Source organism: Lutra lutra, chromosome 7 (genome assembly GCF_902655055.1).
Source record: "Lutra lutra chromosome 7, mLutLut1.2, whole genome shotgun sequence".
Taxonomy (NCBI): Eukaryota; Metazoa; Chordata; class Mammalia; order Carnivora; family Mustelidae; genus Lutra; species Lutra lutra.
The window spans coordinates 61,987,946-61,995,734 of NC_062284.1; the positions used below are offsets into that span (position 1 = coordinate 61,987,946).

At 40.9% G+C, this 7,789-nt stretch overlaps 1 protein-coding gene across 1 annotated transcript in view; it reads right to left on the reverse strand.

Moving 5' to 3' along the window:
• The window catches only part of ZNF106 (zinc finger protein 106), a 60,790-nt gene extending 54,588 nt beyond the window's left edge, over positions 1-6,202 (reverse strand). Inside the window, 1 exon segment of the mRNA XM_047737619.1 lies at positions 6,053-6,202. The gene's annotated coding sequence lies outside the window, so the exon portion shown is untranslated.
• Between the last annotated feature and the right edge of the window lie 1,587 nt (positions 6,203-7,789).

A 7,789-nucleotide genomic window follows, 5' to 3' on the forward strand; every position in this document is an offset into this window, starting at 1 on the left:
TTTTATACCACCCTTTCCCATATGATAGATGACAAAAACCTGACTGGATGACAGGAGCAGGGAGGGTTAATCAGACAGATTAAAACAGCCGGCCAACAAGCCCATAAAAACCCCTAGACTTAGAAACTTGGGTGGCAACCCCTTCAGGTCCCCTCCCTCCTTGGGAGCTTTGTACCATCACTTTGCTATCACTCAATAAATCTTGCTTTGCTGCCCACCAAAACAAGGTTTTAAAAAGTCTCTGAAAATGTCACCATATATTTTATCAGATTTTAGAGAGCAATTTATGTGCTGCAAAAGCAGCAGTACTGCAAATTTTGGAATTTGCAAAAAATGCTCATCATCACTCTGTAAATGTTGAAAGTCTAATGTTCACTAAAAGCTCACATGGGGGCGCTGGGGTGGCTCAGTCGCTTAAGTGTCTGACTCTTGGTTTCAACTCAGGCCCTGATCGCGTGGGTTGTGGGATGGAGATATGGAGCCATCAAGCCATGGAACGCAGGCGCTCTCTCTCAAATAAACAAAATTTTTTTTCCTTAAGATTTTGTTTATTTGACAGAGAGAGAGTGAGAGAGCACAAGCAGGGGGAGTGGGAAAGGTAGAGGGAGAAGCAGACTCACTGCAGGGAGGGACCCTGGTGCAGGGCTCCATCCTGGGACCTCGAGATCATGACCTGAGTTGAAGGCAGGTGCTTAACTGACTGAGCCACCCAGATGCCCCTCAAATAAATAAATCTTAAAAAAAATTTTTAATTAAAATAATTAAAACTCTCATGCATACTGTGCATGAGGCAGTGATACAGCCAAACATCTCAGCAGGTAGGTAGTAAAAAAAAATTAAGGCTTAGACAAAATTTGGTACTATTGAAAAGTTCAGCATTCCAACAGCTTGGAAATTTTCCCAGGGCTCAAATTTACCTTGAAACTGCCAACGTAAAAAGAACAGTCACATAATACACTCCTAAATGGTCTCAGCATCCTCTCTCAAATTATTCTCAGGTAATCCTGTACATTTCTAATCCTTACACTGTAGCAGGAGAAATCTCTTTAATATACATTTCTGCTCATAATATTCCCTTTTGTCCCTGTACTGTAGTTTGGAAAATTTCAAGCACAAAAATGCTGAAAGAATCTCACAGTGAATATCCCACACCCAGTTTCCCACATATCCCTGTATCTACCACCTAGATGCTACCATTAGCAATTGACTATATTTGTTTTATCAGACAGATACCTATCCATCTACCCTTAATCACTTCGTCATAATGTACTATGGTTTGTTAATAGTTTGCCCAGAATTATATGGGGTCTCTGTTCATAGGGCACACTTCTGCAATTTTCTTTTAAATCTGTAATGTCTTTATCAGGTTTTAGTTATTGGAGTTATGCTGGCCTAGTGAAATGAGTTTGGAGGTGACTCCCCTTTGTCTGTTTTCTGTAATTTTATATAAGATTGATGTTATTTTTCCTTTAAATACTTGATAGAATTCATCAATCAAATCATTATGGCCCTGAGTTTTCATTATGAGAAGTTATTTTTAAATCATTATTCCATTTCTTTAATATAAGCTTCTTCAGATCTTGTTTCAACTTGTGACAGCTTTAGTATATAGCTATTTTCAAGAAACTGTCCAGTTATGTTGCCACATTTTTTGGTATAAGGTTGCCTACAATATCCTCTTATCGTTCTGGTAAATCCCTTTTATTCCTGATACTAGTAATTTGTGTTCTGACCAGTATATCTATGGATTTAGCAACATTATTGATTTTTTCAAAGCACCAACTTCTAACTTTGTAATTTTGTGTATTGTTTGTCTTTCTCTATTTTACTGATTGCTTCTGTTGTCTTCTTTCTTTCCTTCTATATACTTTGGGAATATCTTGCTCTCTACTAGCTTCATAAGGTAGAACCTTCAGGCCACTGTCTTTAAACCTTTCTTTTCTAACATAGGTGTTTAAAATTATAAACTTCCCTCTACACATTCCATTAACTGCATCCTATAAATTTTTAAAGCACTTTAAAAAAAGGAGAGAGAGAGGGCGGGGGGGGGGGTGGTGGTGGTGAGCAGGAAAGCAGGGTGAGTGGGAGAGGGAAAGCAGGCTTCCTGCCAAGCAGGTAGCCTGACGTGGGGCTCCATCCCAGGACCCTGGGATCACGACCTGAACCAAAGGCAAATGCTTAAAGATTGAGCACCTAAAGCACCCCTTTAAAGCACTTTTTAATAAACTATTTATTCTAGGATAGTTTAAGACTCATAGAAATTGCAGAAATAGTAAAGTACCCTAAACCCCACTCCCAGTTTCCCATATTATTTAAATCTTGCATTAGTAAAATAGCCTGTCATAATTAAAAAATGGATATTGATACATTATTATTAATTGAAGTCCTTATTTTATTCCCTCATTTTTTACCAAGTATCCTTTTTCTCTTCCAGGATCTCAACCAGGTTGTGATGTATCCTCAGCCAGGATCCTCTTAGCTATGACCGTTATCTCACAAATTCTGATTCTATTTTCATCATCCAGTTCAAATTACTTTCTCTCTTGTGATTTCTTCATTCATACGTAGGTTTAGAAGTTTCAGGACTTTTCAAGTATGTGTGGGTTATTTTAGACATCTTGATTTCTACTTTAATCCCATCTCGACCAAAGAACATATTCTGCATTATTTCAATCCTTTCAAATTTATTAGGACTTGATTCATGGCCCAGCATTTGGTCTGTAAGTATACTTGGGAAAAGAAATATATTCTGTGGTAGTCAGGTGGAGATCTATACTTACTTTTTTGTTTGTTTAGTTGTATCCGTTGTTGAGAAGAGTGCCAAAATCTCTGATTGTTGTCTATTTCTTTTTTAAATTTTATCCATTTTTGCTTGATGTATTTGAACCTCTGTATTACACACACATGTTTATGATTAGGTCATGAATTGACCTTTTTATCATTATGAACGACTCCCTTAACTCTAGCAACACACTTTACCTTGAACTCTACTTTATCTGATATGAATATAGCCACTCCAGCCTTCTTATGCTTACTGATGAAAACATATATCTTTTTCCATGCATTTACTTTTTAAGATTTTTTTTATTTATTTGACAGAGATCACAAGTAGGCAGAGAAGCAGGCAGAGAGAGAGGAGGAAGTAGGCTCCCCACTGAGCAGAAAGCCTGATGGGGGGGGCTCAATCCCAGGACCCTGGGATCATGACCTGCGCCGAAGGCAGAGGCTTAACCCACTGAGCCACCCAGGCGCCCCAAATAAATAAAATCTTAAAAAAAAAAAAAAAAAAGAATTGCATGTTCCTCTGAGTCAACCAAGTGCCTCCAATTTGGGGAAATTTTAATAAAGATTGGGTATTACATAATATACAAAAATTAGTTCAGTATGATTGTGCTACTGGCTTACGCAGGAAAATGTTCTTTTTTTTAGAGACATGTATTAAAGTGTTTAGAGATTTCAGGAATAAAAGCAAATACAGCAATGTAACAACAGATTTTAAAATGATCAACTTGCACAGATTCATTATAGTATTTTCTCTAGTTTTCTGGATATTTTTAAGTTTTATTAAAAAATTTCTTAAAAACATGATGTGGGAAACAAAGGCAGAAGAAAAAATTATTAAATTTCCTTACTATCTACAGCCCATGACTACTATCTACAGTCCTTGAAACAGGCAGAGTTACCTTCCTCTAGTAACTCAGCTGCGTCAATGTTTACACTTTGTTAAAGGCAAGAGGCAATTTTAGCCCACCCCATAAGTCTACTTTAACATATAAAATTCCTCTGGAAACTCCATTTTTCTACCCCCCCCCCCATACGAGCTGGCAATCATCCCCCACCCATATACATCTAAAGGGTCTCATAACTGAGTTTTTACTAAAGAGTAACATAAGACTTTTTCTAACAATAGCTAGCCCCCTCAGGATTCTGGAAACCTTGTTTCCAAAATAGCTAGGAGGCTTACACTATCCCTAACCTCCTCCCCCCTTGAAAGTATATGATGGGCCTCATGACCCTAGGGCAACTCTTTCTACCCACCGGTCCTGTCCTTGTGCTTTAATAAAACCACCTTTTTTTTGTGCTGGTGTGCAGACACACGTACACACACACACATACATCTTAAATACAGAAAATTATTCCCTTCCCATTCCTGCTTCCCAGCCACGTGCAACTCTAGTCACTGTTACCAGTTTCTTAAATATACCTCCAGATATATTCTATACATACATATGCAAATACATAAACTTTATAAAACACACACACACAAATGGTTGCAGAATATAAAGCCTCTTTTGCACTTTTTTTTTCACTTGATATATCTTGGTTATTACTCAGTATTAGCACACAGAGGGCTGGTTCGTTCTAACAAATGCAAAATTGATTTAACCAGTCCTCCACTGATGAACACCTAGGAACTCTCATTTCTTGATAGTCTCTTTCAGATAAGATTCTAAGAGGAAAGAAAAACCCACTGACTGTAAAGTTTCAATTAGAGATTTAGCATGGTTAGTGTGCAACTGGAGTATTCCTATGCAACTTGTCTGTCTACATGTTCTTATTCAATGGATACACATATTAATCCTAAACTTCCCACTAAAATATTCAAATTATGTATTACACAATATGTATATTTCTCACAGAGCCATTCCTGGTCCCAGAACGAAATCAGCTAGCATCTACCATTATTCCTTGCTTTCTTTGTACAGGAACCTCTTCTACAGTACATTACATGTGCTGTGCTCCAACCCAGATAAAAAATTACCATTTGCAGTTCTTCCTTTTTAAATATCATCCTTTTAATCAAAGTAATTGGTTCTGAAATAACTTGATCAGATTCCAACACACCCTCTTACCACCTTCCAAGCCACGTTGAAGTTCTCTCTGAAGTTCTAGTATCTTTAAGGTGCCTACCATTTTCTAGACTCAGGAGTTAACTCTAGAAACTAAAACTGCAATGTAGTTGCTTCTCAAAAATGCTTAGGATACTTAACTTGGTGTAACAGGAAAATGATGAGCCTTGGCATATGTGAATTTCACCACTTACTTTAGCTAGGTTAGCTTGAGCAAATTACCATCAAACTTTTAGTGACCTAATCTGAAATATGCTTCAAAAAGCCACTTTCCATTACAGTATCTCATCAATTTTTGTGACAAACCTGAGTGTATCTGGCACTTATGCAGTAGGTGCTAAATACATCCTAACTGAAGCTAAGTATTATCTTCCATTGTTTCATTCACAACCGAACTGGAGAACAGGGATTTAGACAAACTTTAAGATTTCCCATGGGGTTTAGAATAGTATTGGGCTCTTAGTGTTTAAAAAAAAAAGTTATTTCGGCTTGAGTAAATTCGATATAAACCATTATGGTGGATAAAGCACCTGTCAGGTAAGAGAACTTCCCTTAACTAGAATGGCAGTGCCAAGTTTCTAAAAGCCATGGAAATCTCAAACTTCCCAATAAAATGGTTTACTCTAACTCTCAAGTATGATTAAATTGAGCAGACTCAACGGGGAGTGGGGTGCAAAGCATTTCCTCCCCCATAATTACGCACCGAGATTCGGACTAAATATTAAACTGACACGTAGTGAACGCTCCATAATTAGTAGCTATTATTAAGACGCATCCCACCGGGAGAGGAGACGGAAGGAGGCAAAAGAACGGAGCCTGTCAGTCACAAGAGGTCGAAAGGTGCCCCTGGCCTGTGACCCGTAGGCCTTTAAGCACCTGGGTCTACAAGATCCCTGCGGAATCGGGGGCCGAAAGAGGTCAGCGGCCTCCCCTAAAGGTCAAGGTTCTTGCAGGCGCGTTTCCTGCTGGGGCTAGAAGCCGAGCCGGAACGCCCCCGCGAGAATCTGTACCCCGAAGCCAGAAGCACCGCCTGCCTGTAAACCGCGCGGGCTCTGGGAGAGGGGAGTACCGGGATGCCGCTGCGCCGCAGCCTGCAGGAGCAGAAACCCGGCCGCGTCCTGCAGCCCGAAACCTTAGGAGCAGACCACCAGGACCCCGCCGTTCCGGCATGCCTCAACGCAGCCCGGCCACTCGATACTCACACTCACAGCCGACCCCTCTTACTCCATCAGGCCACCAAGGTCCCAGGGAGGGGGCTCCCCGAGGTCCCCCTCAGTTTTGGGTCCGGCGGCCCACTCCGGACCCCCTCCCCGCCGGGCACCGCCGCCGCCGCCGCCAGCGCGCAGGCGCACACCGCCGCCGTCACGCTCCTTTTTTTTTTTTTTTTCCCCTTAGCTGTCCGCCTTTCTCAATAATCTAGCTTTATTTGAACACATCAGAGTGAACAACGGACACAGGGGAAAGAGGCTTTACTGGAAAAGAAAGAAAGATCAAAGGCATGCCGGCTTGCAGAAGTTACTCTGCTACACTGAACGCACCAGTAACCAGCCTCCCTAGCTCCTTTTTCATTCTTTTTGCTCTTTCTGGGCTTCCCTGTTGCTTCTGCTCTCTTCCTAAATCCCCACCATTCCCTTTATGCAGTGCGATTGTTTATGCTGAATTTCCAACCGTTCCTGCCTTGTAAAACTTACTGAAGTTTAATGGAAGGTGCAAGAGTTTGAGGACAGACAGACCTGAGTTCAAATATTGACTTAGCTACTACTAGTAATTTATGACTTTGGGCAAATTACAAGTTTTCTTGGAAACTCAGTTTCTGCAGAGTTAAATTTAGGATAATGGTATCTCTCGGGGGGCGGAGGGGGTGCTAGGATTAAATGACATGAGTCAAGTGCCTATCCATGAATGGGTGCCTGTCATAGCACACAAAAAAAAACATGTATACCAATGATAGTATTTTTTTTAAGATTTTATTTATTTATTTGACAGACAGAGATCACAAGTGGACAGAGAGGTGGGCAGAGAGAGAGAGGGAAGCAGGCTCCCTGCTGAGCAGAGAGCCCCATGCGGGACTCGATCTCAGGACCCTGAGATCATGACCTGAGCCGAAGGCAGCGGCTTAACCCACTGAGCCACCCAGGTGCCCATCAATGATAGTATTTTAATACTTAATGTATTTATTAAATGTAGTCCATACTCATTCCCCAGGATCCTATTTTTAGTGACTACAATTAATCCGATAAACCGAGTTACATTAAGATTAATAATGGTGGGGCGCCTGGGTGGCTCAGTGGGTTAAAGCCTCTGCCTCCGGCTCAGGTCATGATCTCAGGGTCCTGGGATCCAGCCCCGCATCGGGCTCTCTGCTCGTCGGGGAGCCTGCTTCCCCCACTCTCTCTGCCTGCCTCTCTGGCTACTTGTGATCTCAGTCTGTCAAATAAATAAAATCTTTTTTAAAAAAGATTAATAATGGTGTGAAGTGTTACTCCTCCTACATTATTGAAGTTCTAATAATGTCTATGTTTAACAAGATCTTCAGATCCTAAAATCAAAGTAAGCACTTCCCTTCATCTATATATGTCCAGATTTTCATCTAAAGGACTGAGGAACTATTCCAATTCTGTATTTGTGACATCACAATTTCTTGAAACACTCAAGGTCTGAGGTACACTGCTCCTTCTACTCTCTTTCAAAGATGCAATGGAAGGACTACTTTGCCCTATAAGCTAGGGGCCATAGTCCAAGGAAAAGCTTGTAGAAGACCAAGGTCAGCCATTGGTGAGCATCAAGGTAATCCTAGATCAGAGTTTCTTTTTTCTTTTTTTTTTAAGACTTATTTATTCATTTGAGAGACAGAGAGCAGGGGAGGGGGAGCAGCAGAGGGAGAGGGAGAGAAGCAGACTCCCAGCTGAGTGCAGAGCCCAGTCTGGTACTTGACACCA